This window comes from Etheostoma spectabile, unplaced genomic scaffold (assembly GCF_008692095.1).
Source record: "Etheostoma spectabile isolate EspeVRDwgs_2016 unplaced genomic scaffold, UIUC_Espe_1.0 scaffold272, whole genome shotgun sequence".
NCBI classification, from domain to species: domain Eukaryota; kingdom Metazoa; phylum Chordata; class Actinopteri; order Perciformes; family Percidae; genus Etheostoma; species Etheostoma spectabile.
In genome coordinates, this window is record NW_022605576.1 from 735,908 (window position 1) to 747,708 (window position 11,801).

General features: G+C 43.7%; 1 protein-coding gene and 2 long non-coding RNA genes across 5 annotated transcripts in view; 1 reads left to right on the forward strand and 2 right to left on the reverse strand.

Annotated features, from left to right (window-relative positions):
• The window catches only part of LOC116685844 (uncharacterized), a 286,432-nt gene that overhangs the window by 92,650 nt on the left and 181,981 nt on the right, over positions 1 to 11,801 (reverse strand). The window lies entirely within an intron of this gene.
• The window catches only part of plppr5b (phospholipid phosphatase related 5b), a 179,615-nt gene that overhangs the window by 89,824 nt on the left and 77,990 nt on the right, over positions 1 to 11,801 (reverse strand). The gene's annotated exons all lie outside the window — the stretch shown is intronic.
• The window catches only part of LOC116685846 (uncharacterized), a 19,706-nt gene continuing 16,613 nt past the window's right edge, over positions 8,709 to 11,801 (forward strand). Inside the window, exon 1 of the long non-coding RNA XR_004331064.1 lies at positions 8,709 to 8,723. This is a non-coding gene — a long non-coding RNA (uncharacterized LOC116685846). The remainder of the gene's footprint in view (positions 8,724 to 11,801) is intronic.

An 11,801-nucleotide genomic window follows, 5' to 3' on the forward strand; every position in this document is an offset into this window, starting at 1 on the left:
GTGTGTGTGTGTGTGTGGAAAGCGACCATACACCTTTACCGATGCTTTACAAACCACTCTGGAGCGCTTCCTTGGTCAGACCTCCAACAGAACCAAAGCGAGCGTTGAAAGCGTTTTTCAAAAACATTTAAAACCCTGTCAACGTGTTTGAAAAGCGTTGCTCTTACTCTTTGCCGCTCTGGGTCAGGACGTACGATTAACTGACATACAGCACTAGAATGGGACAGTTAGGTTTAGGAGAAGATGGGGGGGTGGAGCTGCTGCTGTACCTGATGCGTTCCAAACAGACACTAAAGGTTTCTGTTTGCTCAGTGTCTGACGCTGAGAGTAACTGACCTAGCGTCTGAATTTTACCAGTTGGTTCAAATGTAGGCTTAGGCTTGCTGTGCTGCAAATCCCAATTCTAATTCACATAATCCATTTAGCTCTTTGAAACATTGGCTTCCCCCAAAACAGCTGTAGTTGTGAGGGTGATCGTGGTGGTTGCACCGTAAGCATGGGATAGTTGTCTGTCATGATCATTGTTGTGTTTGATTATACAATGTTTCATTTCTACTACTGACGAGTGTGTGTGTGAGACTGTGTGTGCTGGAGAGTTCTCTCCAGCGTAGATGTCTGGTGTTCAGTTGGTTGCCGTGGATTTTTAATTCTGACATGTGGGGGCTGCTGCCACTGCGCTCTCTGGACCGCTTGTTCTTGGCAGTGTTGTGTAAGCTGTTGGTCGCATGTGGATATCCACTGCCTTATTATTTCTTGCTATTCTCATAACAGCCCAGATTATTTCTCCCTGGCCCATATGATTTCCTCAGGAAGACCAGCAACCTTCATTGTGTCGTTCACTGAATAGATGAATGTTGAACTTCCTACATATTGGCCACCGAAGGTAGGACGTTCCTAAGGGGCCGTGGTATCTCTGCTCTGGCCTTTGAGGAATGAAAGACCAGATGGGTCTTGTTGAGTCAAATGGGCACGAGTCCACACTGCCCCATACGTTTTCTCCTTTTACCTCGCCTTTATTCTCTGCTTTGCCCGCCCAGAGACTTTGTCCCCCCCCCGGCACATGACGAAGACGCATCATTGCTTTCAACCACGGCCAAATTGGCATTCTTCATGGCCCCCCCCCTCCAACCCACCTCCCACCTTTCGCCCCCTTTTTTCCTCCTCTAACTACAGACTCAGTAATGGCTCTATAATGGAAGCTCATCGTGGGACATATGCAACGTCCTACAATCGTTCCACCGAGCTCTACATGTAGCGAGCTTTGGGCTTTATACTGTCTGTTTTTTTAAGTCTCCGCAGACAATTCACAAGACATGATGTTTGACAGCTCAAAGCACCCTGAACTGCTGGCATCATTTGTAGCACTCAACCACACACACAACGCACACAATATTCTAGTAATTCCCTTAAAAAGCCATGTCCATTCCATTGTTGGTGGGTTTATGAGTTTGACCCCCACCACCAGATCTGCTCATTCTGCCAAACACATCAATATCAAATCCCTAACTACTAACCGGAGAAAGCTAAAAAGAGCATAAAAGCTTCACATGAAAAAGAAAGTCATGTGGAATATATACACAATATAACAAATAAGGTCACAAAATAAATAAATAACTACTAATAACAGGTAGAACATGGGTCCCCGGAGCCCAAGCCTTTTTCGGTTAAGGATCCCCAAAAGCATTGATTTCATTTGCCATTACTACTTGTGTATTGTCTTGCTATTCTTTTCTCCCCAACTCCACACACCCAATTTTTTTCCAAAAAATAACGGACCAGACAAAAGGCTCGGTAGCTCAGGTCCGAAGGAGTTGGGGTGGTTCAAGTCCCCGTACGACCAAAGTAAGGAGTGTGGGACTGGTAGCTGGAGAGATGCCCTTTAACCTCATGGGTACTGCCAGGTGGTCTCGAAGCACCCCCCCCAACCGATTCAGACAAGGCACGTTGTCCAGACTGGCTGCCACCCCCCGGACTCTGACATCTGTCCACTGTGCGTGCATGTGTGTTATTTCCAAGGCCTGAGTGTAGTGACTACGACACAACAGAGGTGTAAATTGTAACGAGAATCAACTAAACATATAAATGATATTCAAATGCATCTTTAATGTTTGCGGGCCAGATATATATCCGGTGTAGGGTTGTATCTGTGGATCTACGTCTGTAGCTCGTTGGTCCCTCAGATCCTGCAGGGTCAATCCAGACAGCTAGCTAGACTATATGTCCCATCTGAGGACATATGGTTCCTGGTCCCTCTACGATCTCTGCAGGGTAAATCACGCTAGCTAGACTCATCGGTCCAATCTGAGGACTGATGGTTTTAACTGGTGCCTTCGGTCTCTGCACGGGTAAAATCCGACAGATAGCTAACTATCTGGCCTCTTGAGTGACTGAGGTTACCTGGTGTGTCCTCAATCTCTGCAGGGTAAATCCCAGACAGCTAGTAGACCATCTGTCCAAGTCTGAGTGACTATTGGTTACCTGTTCCCCAGTCTCTGCAGGGTAATCCAGACGCTACGCTATACTAGTCTGTCCACTCTGAGTGACTATGGTTTCCTGGTCCTCAGATCTCTTGCACGTGTAAATCCAGCGCTAAGCTCGACTATTCTGTTCCCCAATCTGAGGACTCTGGTTACCTGTTCCTCGAATCATCTCTCTGCAGGGTAATCCCTACGACAGCTTAGCAGAGCTATCTGTGCCTCGATCGATGACTATGGTTACCTGTCCTCCATAGAATCTCTGAGGTTAAATGCCAGACAGCTAGCTAACTATCTGGGTTCCAAATCTGATTTCTGTTGTTATGACTAAAATACTTCTGAACGTCCACATGTTATCCCACCAAAACACTTCCTTCACTGAGCGATTTAGCAGAGCACCGTGATCCTCCATGCACACAGCAACCGCCCAAGAGGATATTGTGTTGGTTTAAAAGAATGGCCCATTATCCAGAGCATGGTTTTTCTCTCATCCAGATCGTAGACCAGACCCTCCTCTGCAGTGCTGTTGATGAAGGTCTGGCATACCTACTATTTGGAAGTAACTGAAAGCAGATATGGGTGAAAACAAACTCTCCTTTTCTTGTCTGGGCGCACAACACAGAACTCAAACGTCAAACCGCAGCATAATGATGGGAACAAACAGCGAGCAGACTGAGATACCATTTGGAGAGATATTGTTTCCACACATTGTTCAAAGAGGCTCATGGTGCAGAGCAACCTGGGAGGAGGTCCTGGTACCCGGCAGAGAAACAGATGTCTCGGTGCATGAGTGAATCAAACTCAATACAATCACGCTGCGGCAATGCCAGCAACACTGCAGTCTCTGAGACACAGGTGTACAGGATTATAACGTTAATGCTGAGAGGTGGAGGGACGTGGAGGCTGTGTCCTGCTGATCATGAGACAGCTTTCTCTCGGTGAATTTAAAAAAGCTCTATGTGTCACGACGTTTTATGTTTTTGCAAGACTGGCTTCGGTGATTATGAATATTGAATAAATCAAGACTCCACATGGCTGTAGCATTGTTGGCCATCCTCGTAGACCCAATATCCATGGTCACGTACAGACCTTCTCAGGATCCTTGCACCACAAATGAACTTTAAATTTCACATTAAAAATGCTGTTTTTTGTTTTTTTGGTAGTTACTTGACATTCAGTTTAGATGCAGTACAGTTGCTCCTTGTAAACCCCCAAGTCACGCAAATATTTGTATTCTAACCATAACTCTCCACTGCAAAGTTCATAAAATATGCATGCACTATGATCATTAATAAAATTCTCAGTATCTGAAAAAGGATGACTGGTATGAGAGTCGAGGGACTGTTGTTTTGAAAAAGAAAGACCTCATTCAACCGTACTGTGAATACCCCAAAGGCCACCGCGCTCACATGACTGCATAACTGTCACTGAAACAGGGTCGTCCGTGCCTTTGACATCTAAAGTCAACAGCAAGCCTTAAAATCATGAAAGTTGAGTGTGGAGAGAGGCGCCTCGACCCTGGCTTGTGTCTAAAATTAGATCTTACCCCAAACAGGCATGGCCCCGGTGATTCATTTTGCAAAGCAATGGATGGGCCTGAGCTGGGGTGGTGGGGTGGGGGGGGGCTACGGAGCTCACATGATGCTGTGCGCTCTCCAGCAGCATGTAATTCTGGCAACAAGCATGTGCAAGCATGCGTACATATGCGCATGAATACACACATTGGCATACACCCACACAAAATACACCCGCGCAGTTCCAATCACGCCCATGGACCGGGTATATCAATGTCCCACTGTGCTCGCGCTGAATAGCAAAGAAACACCAAAAGAGGTCTGGGAGCTTTCTGCATGTCAGCTGGATGGACGAGCAGAGGATTCGGGAGTGAAAGAGTTACAACTCTCTCCTAATGTGATGCTACTTTCTACCTTTAAGATATTTTATAACATGTGTCAACTCAGGCCCGTCGGGCCAAATTCCGGCTGCTTGCCAATTTTGATCCGTCCGCATATCATTTAGGTTCACAAATCATTTGGCCTGCACAACCTAAAAAGGGGACCCTTTTTTTTTTTTTTTTTTTATGCATTATACGCACGTCAAACTCGAGTATTTGAGACTCCGAAATTCCCACACACGCCAGGAACATTTCCTTTTTCGAGCTGTGAATCAGGTTGTTGTGTTATCAGCTTCAGTACCATGGGGCCGTTGATGTATTGACTGCGCTGTACGAACAATCTAATGTAAGAACCTTTAAGTAGATATTTAGCTAATACTATATCTCTTTTACATTAAAGGAAAACGTCAGTATTTTTTTAAACATGGACCTATTGTCAACATTTGGGGACAACATTTCTGAAAATTCCAGAGTGTCCAGTATTAAGCGAGACCATGCCGCCCTAAAACAACTACGTTTTTGGTGCATTTGTCAACCGCTCAATGTTCCTCTTGTTGTTGCCAACTGACATGCTAGATTAATAATTCGCAATCTGACTACATTATGGAAGGACCTACAAAATACTAAATAAAAATCTTCACCTTTCCCTTGATACCGTCCTGTTTGGTATTGGCCAAAAATGTGCTCAAGGAATTTCTCTGTGTGAAATCTCACTACTACTTTTTGCAGAAGCCCTTTTGAGACGCAATGTTTGTGACGAACGAAACATGTTGAACATTAGTTTACAGGCTTAAAATACTGAAGTGTTCATCACTTTCAAGGTCTTTGATAACACTGTTTACTTCAATGGAATATTTCACTAGTACCACTAACTATAAGAAAAGGACCAACACACTGGAAATACCCTGTACTGTACATGATAAGCTAACCTGCCCCGCCTTGTGTTAGATTGGCATGGGGATGGGATGGGAGCCCGTCTTGGCAAATGTTGACATTAAAAAACATTTTGGAGAATCCGAGTGGTGTTCAGACAGGCCGAGAGCCCAGGCCACTGCCCCCCCCTGCCCAGTAGATCTACTGCAAGCACCAAGTCCCTGCCAGAGCTGACGAAGGACATGATTTCAATGGTACGGGGAGACTGTGTGGTGTCCTCAGTAGAACTCTTTTTCCTGTCTGGTCTCATGACAAAAACAATGGAACAGTACCCTCTCTTCTCCCCCGCTGCCTGATTGAGCATCTGACATCTCAATGACCTCCTCCATTCTGCTTCCAGCATTTCAACTTTGGTCGTCATCTGCACGTGTGCATAGCACCGCAGCAGCCCCTGACGCAGCGATGTGGTCTAGAGGTAGGTATCGTGACCCTTTCCCGTTGTGTGACTGTGAAACCATTCACACAGGATTGTCCCCCAAGAGAACTTCTGGACATTTGTTATTCTCCATTCAAGGAGGAGTGGCAAGACTAACTTGCCACCAGTCCGATAATCAGATGCACGCACATGTTCCTCTCACACTAACTATGGTTCGGGATCTGTTAGAGAGCAAGGCGTAATGGTCTGTCCCTATCATGAGACGTTGCCTATGGACAAACCTGATGATGTTGACTGGAGTTGTGTTTTCCATCTGACAACATCAGTGGTCCGGAAAACACAGCTGTCATTTCCCCCATCTCTGCCCTCTCCATCTGTTTTGGCTGTGATGTGTTGTCATCTCCAGTAATATACTTTATACACTTTTCATCATTTGTATTCATTTTGGCTGTGTATAATATCCGAGCTGAAAAACGACTTGGGCCAATCCCCAGGCCCCACGAAGCGTTCCAGGACTACAGACAGTGGAATTACCCGTGGTCCCCCAGTGGGTCCCCGTGACGCCTCTGGCCCATAGCGTGCATTGTGACATGAAAGGGGAAGCGCTGTGACGAGACATACACCAAATTCCGGTTTTTTGCACGAGAACGACGGGATGAGATTTTTACCAACATTCTAAAGAATACTTCGTGAACGAGTAGACTGTGAAAAAAACGATATCATCCATCAAACAGACAAATCATAAAAACAATCACTGGCAAAGGTGTGCCTCAAACTGCACCCTGATAACACCCGTAGACCTAAACTGTCTCATTTGAGCAGTGTTGCCCATTTTAACTACTTTCGAACATGAATAAAAATAAAAGAGGTAAAAATTACAAAGATAATGACCTATCTTTTTTAGTCTCTTTTAAGTCAAACAATATCACAGAGAACCTCGTATCATAAAAAACAAAAATTATAATCATGAATTCAAGTGCAACATAGACTGTCCATTTTGGCATGTCTGCATCCCCAGCAGCCACAGAAACTTCTCCACTTCCCCATTGCTGTGTCGCACCCCTTCTACAACGGAAAGACCTCCACCCCTGGTACCATCGCTCCGCCGACTGTGCCCTGAGACCCAACGTGCACCTGGCCCACACCCCCCCCTCCTACCTGTGACTGCCCTTGTGATCACGTCACGTCTACAAGCCATCCTCCCCTCTTCAACGGAAGACTCGTGAAGGACGCCACCCTGACCGCAACCCGCCCCCCCACCCATACCTCGCCACTGGACATCCCCTACCATCAGTCAGCCATGACCCCCCCCGTCAACCCGCCCCCCCACCCCAGCCGCGACACTACCACTCACGCGCGCCGTGCCACCACTTGCCAGCAGGCACCCCTTCTTCTCATAAACCCTAAACTGACAATTAACCCCCCCCCCCCACACCACTTTAGTTTTTTTTTTTTTATTTATTTTCTAAGAGCAAGAAAACATTACATATATCGTTTACACAGAGTTTGTCTGCATTTAGGAACATTGTATTTTAATAGTGATGTCTTTATTTCTATCTCTGGTGGCAATGTTCCAGGGCCTCCGTCTTTAGCTTTGGGATTAAAGGCAAAATGCAGATTTCCTGAAGACTTCAATACTACTGACCTGGTGTACAAGTTCTTCCACGGTGTCCACATGGTTCAGAGAACTGATTGTCCCGCACCCATTGAACAAGGCGTTACTCAGGGAGAGATCAGGAGAATGATACTTGGTATAATTCCTGAATCTACCGATTCAATAAGAATGTATTGAGAGTGATTTTTATCTGTTGTAAAATTAAAAAACTACAATCATCCTCTCTACTTCATTGAGGAGGGTTGTCTCCATACTGAGAGAAGATGCATTTCAGCATGGTAATATTTTTAATCTGTGGTGATCTGAACTCGCAGAACACAGAGAATCATGACCTATAGACAGTCCATGGAAACCTGCACATATTGTGGACACAACATCACCTAATGACGCCCCCCCAGAAAACACTACGACACGCGCTATCACGTAGTGGGACACAGGTCCTCCACGCTCTGTCCTACGTTACGGTCTATGTTCGTCGATGGCAGAGCGTAAGAGGAGACCTCTCGGTAGAGATATCAACACCCCAGTTCTTGTCCCTTGCGCAGTACTGTTTTGATTTATTTGATCTCTGACCGAATCTGACCTACTCCCTCTGTCCTGACCATAGTACAGAAGCAATCTGTCTGAGTAAGGAACCTCAAACACAAAGACGCAGAACTATATCTACAAACCTCTACCCAGGTTCCCTGCAATGGACTGCGAGCAGTACTGGCTCTACAGATAATAATGGACATCCCAATCCAATCACTCTTGGGGAGTTTCTTTGTATATGATCCTTGTGAATCTACCTATTAACACATAATGCCATTTTTGAGACGGCAGCAAAACTAAACCATTTTAAGAGGAAAGACAAAATATATTTATGGTTGAAAGAAATGGTTGATAATGAATTATAAAACGCTAAGGACAATACTAAGAACTGTAATCTGAATCAGAACCCAAGGACACCGACTACCAAACTGTACGAGCCTTCTTATGTAGAAACAACTTAAAAGAATTACACAACATTTACCAAGAAACAAATACACACTCAACTATCAAGAATCATACAGTCCAAACAATTCTGGGAAAATTGGCATAAACTAACACATCAAACATCTTACGAATGAATTAGCTCCAAAATGGGATATGTTGGAAAAATACACCTACCCCGCCAACAGTTAATACAGAGGAAATAAAAACCTCCAATCCGCAATTAAAGACTACCAGAACCCCATTTACGGCCCTGATTACCACACGAACTAACAGACCCAATGAAAAAATGCTTAACTCGGAAAGGCCTGTGGTGCTGACCTCCATTTATAATTAATGTCGATAACACAGTAATAAATATCAAAATGGTCTCTTAAACCTGTTCAATAGATCTCTAACATTCAGGGATTTTCCCACATAGTTTGTAACCAATGACCCCATCGCACAAAAATGGAACAGGTTTTTCACCCAAATAACTACCAGAGGAATCGGTGTGACCAGTAACCTGCAGAATTAATTCCTTCATGTAGTTAGGAATAGCATAACCTTAACTATTCATTAGTGAAGCTTGTTCCCGAGCAAAAGTCCAATTGGATGTCTCCCCACAAATATCGCACTCAGACCATACTTTAACCCCCCCCCCCCACCCCCCCTCACCTTAATAAGCAATTTAAACCAGAACAAGGAAAAATCTCTTTCATGTTTTGCAGACTGTTAAAACCAAACAGTTCGATTTAATTTGGGCAAGTTTTTTTTTTTCAATCATTGATAAAATCGGTATGGCGGAAAACATTGTATTCACAAAACTAGGAGTACAAACAAATGCCAATGTCATGTAAAATTCGCCACCAACAACACTTTCTTCCTCAGAGCGTGGAGTAAACAGGGGTTGCCTGTCCCCGACTTTTGTCAACATTTATATAAATAATTGGACAGAAGAGAATAGAGGACAGACAAAGCCAAGAATAGTAGTACAGTAGAGAGAGTAGAACAGGAATGACGAGGGAGACAGTAAAGAGAGAGAGACAAGACAGAGGACAGACCGAAGTAAGAAGAGAGAGACAAGACTAGGATAGACCGTAAAGAAGAGAGACAAAAGACAGGGAGAGACATCAGAGAGGAGAGAGACAAAGACAGAGGAAGACAGACACAGACAGATAATTAGGAGACAGTAAGAATCGAGACATGAAAGACAGAGAGGATGACCCACGTAATGAGAGAAAGAGCCAGACCAACAAACGACAGAGAAGAGAACAGTCAAGACAGAGAGAGAGACGAGCCAAAGCCATGAGATGGATAGACCTGTAAGGCGATGAGACAAGCAAAGCCAGAGATGGAGAGACAGTAAGGGATAGAGACAGACAAAGACATGAGAAGGAAGACAGTAGATGAGATGGGAGACAGACGCAAAACACGAGATGGAGAGACAGTAAGAAGAAGAGATCAGACAAGCCAAGAGGGGAGAAAAACGCCCCTTGGGACCACTCTCCAGGCAGTATGACCATGGTGATCTCCATGTCCCCTGTTTTACTTGCGGGGTTGATGCGAGAATAAGAGTAGAAATATTAAATGGGTACCATATAGTATGAGGGTTTTTCCCCATCATATACATTCTATTTCTCTTCCCATCCACCGCGTACTGCTTGAGTGGTTGCAGATTAATGTCAAGGTAACTGTTAATGTTGACTTTTTGTCCACTGCGTCATCCCGGTTCTCCTTCCTCTCTAGAGCTAACCCCATCTACCTGCTTTGATCTGGCATCCGGGGCAGCGTTCCGGCTCAGCCCTATTCGGTGCTACAGCTGTTTCCATGGATTCAGTCATCTTTTGCATTTAGGATTCAATAACTTGTATGCATTAGTTATGTAATAGTTTGAAAAAACCCATTGATAAATAAGTTTGAATTGCGTGGTTTAAGTGTATGAAGATAACGGTTACACTGTTTTGTTAAGTAAAGTGCTGTGAACCTCATGATTGGAACTGAATATGAATTGGATATCTTTTCCCTTATCGAAGGCTGGTGCCCCCGTGTTCAATTTAATGCAAGTTGTTAATTCTTTTTTACTGCCGTATAAATAAGCTCGGCGTGAATTCCTTCAGAAGACTTCTAAACTAATCCCATTCTCTCCCGACTCACTGAACAGCTTTCGAAGGCGTTTGGCTTTTTCAGCCAATCACATCGTGAGTCCCGTCTTCAAAACCGCGAAGTTCTCGTCCCTGCTACTGTCATTTTGGATTTCATCAAAGATGCGACCCTCCCTAATCCGAGTCTAATCTGAACTACTCGCGTATCCTCTGACATGTCACATTATTAAAATGGACAATAACCGTTGCACAATCTGCACTGATTCCTCCCAGATGAAATACATTGAACTCCTGGTTACGCTACACGTGTACCAATAATCATCAATATTAATCAATCAATCAATCAATCAATCAATCATCAATCAATCAAATTCCTTTGGAATTGGGTAGATCTGTTATTGACTGACGGTAATATGGGTTAGTGCTAAGGTATATTTTAGTGCCCCTGAAGGATCTGGTTAGTGGCTGAAGGTATTGGTTATGCTGAGGTATATGTTTGTGCTGAAGATAGTGTTCGTACTGAAGGATATGTTATTGCTGAAGATATGTTAGTACTGAAGGGTAATTGTTAGTGCAAGTAATGTTTAGGGCTGAAGGAAATTGTTTGCTTAATGTATATTGTTAGTGCTGAAGGTTATAATGGTTAGCCTGAAGTTATATGTTATTACCTGAAGTGTATATGGTTAGTGCTGAAGTTATATGGTTCGTACTGAGTTATATGTTAGTGCTGAAGGTATATGTTTAGTGCTGAGGTATATGGTTAGTTCCTGAAGGTATATGTTAGTGCTGAAGGTATAGGTTTGTACTGAGGGGTAGGGTTAGTGCTGAAGGATTGGTTAGTACTGAAGTATTGGTTTAGTGCGAAGTATATGTTAGGCTGAGGTATAGGGTTATTGCTGAAGGTATTTTGTTATTGCTGAAGGTATCTGGTTATTACTGCAGGTCTAATGTTAGTGCGAAGGTATATTTAGGGCTGAAGGTAATATGGTTATTGCTGCAGGTATATGGTTAGTACTGAAGGTATATGGTTATTACTGAAGGTATATGTTTATTGGTCTGAAGTTATATGTTTCTTACTGAATTGTATATGGTATTACTGAAGGATATGGTTATCTGAAGGTATATGGGTTAGTGCTGAAGGTATATTTTAGTACTGAAGGTAATGGTTTAGTACTTGAAGTATATGTTAGTACTGAAGGTATATGGTTATGCTGAAGGTATATGTGTTAGTCTGAAGGTATTGGTTAGTCTGAAGGGATATGGTTAGTGCCTGAAGGTATATGGTTTTACTGAATTTATATGGTTATTGTCTTAAAGGTAGTGTTAGTGCGAAGGTATAATGTTTAGTGGCTGAATGTATTGGTTAGTACTGAATGGTATATGGTTATCACGAAGGTATCATGGTTAGTGCTGAAGGTATACTGGTTATTACTTAAGGGTTATATGGTTAGTA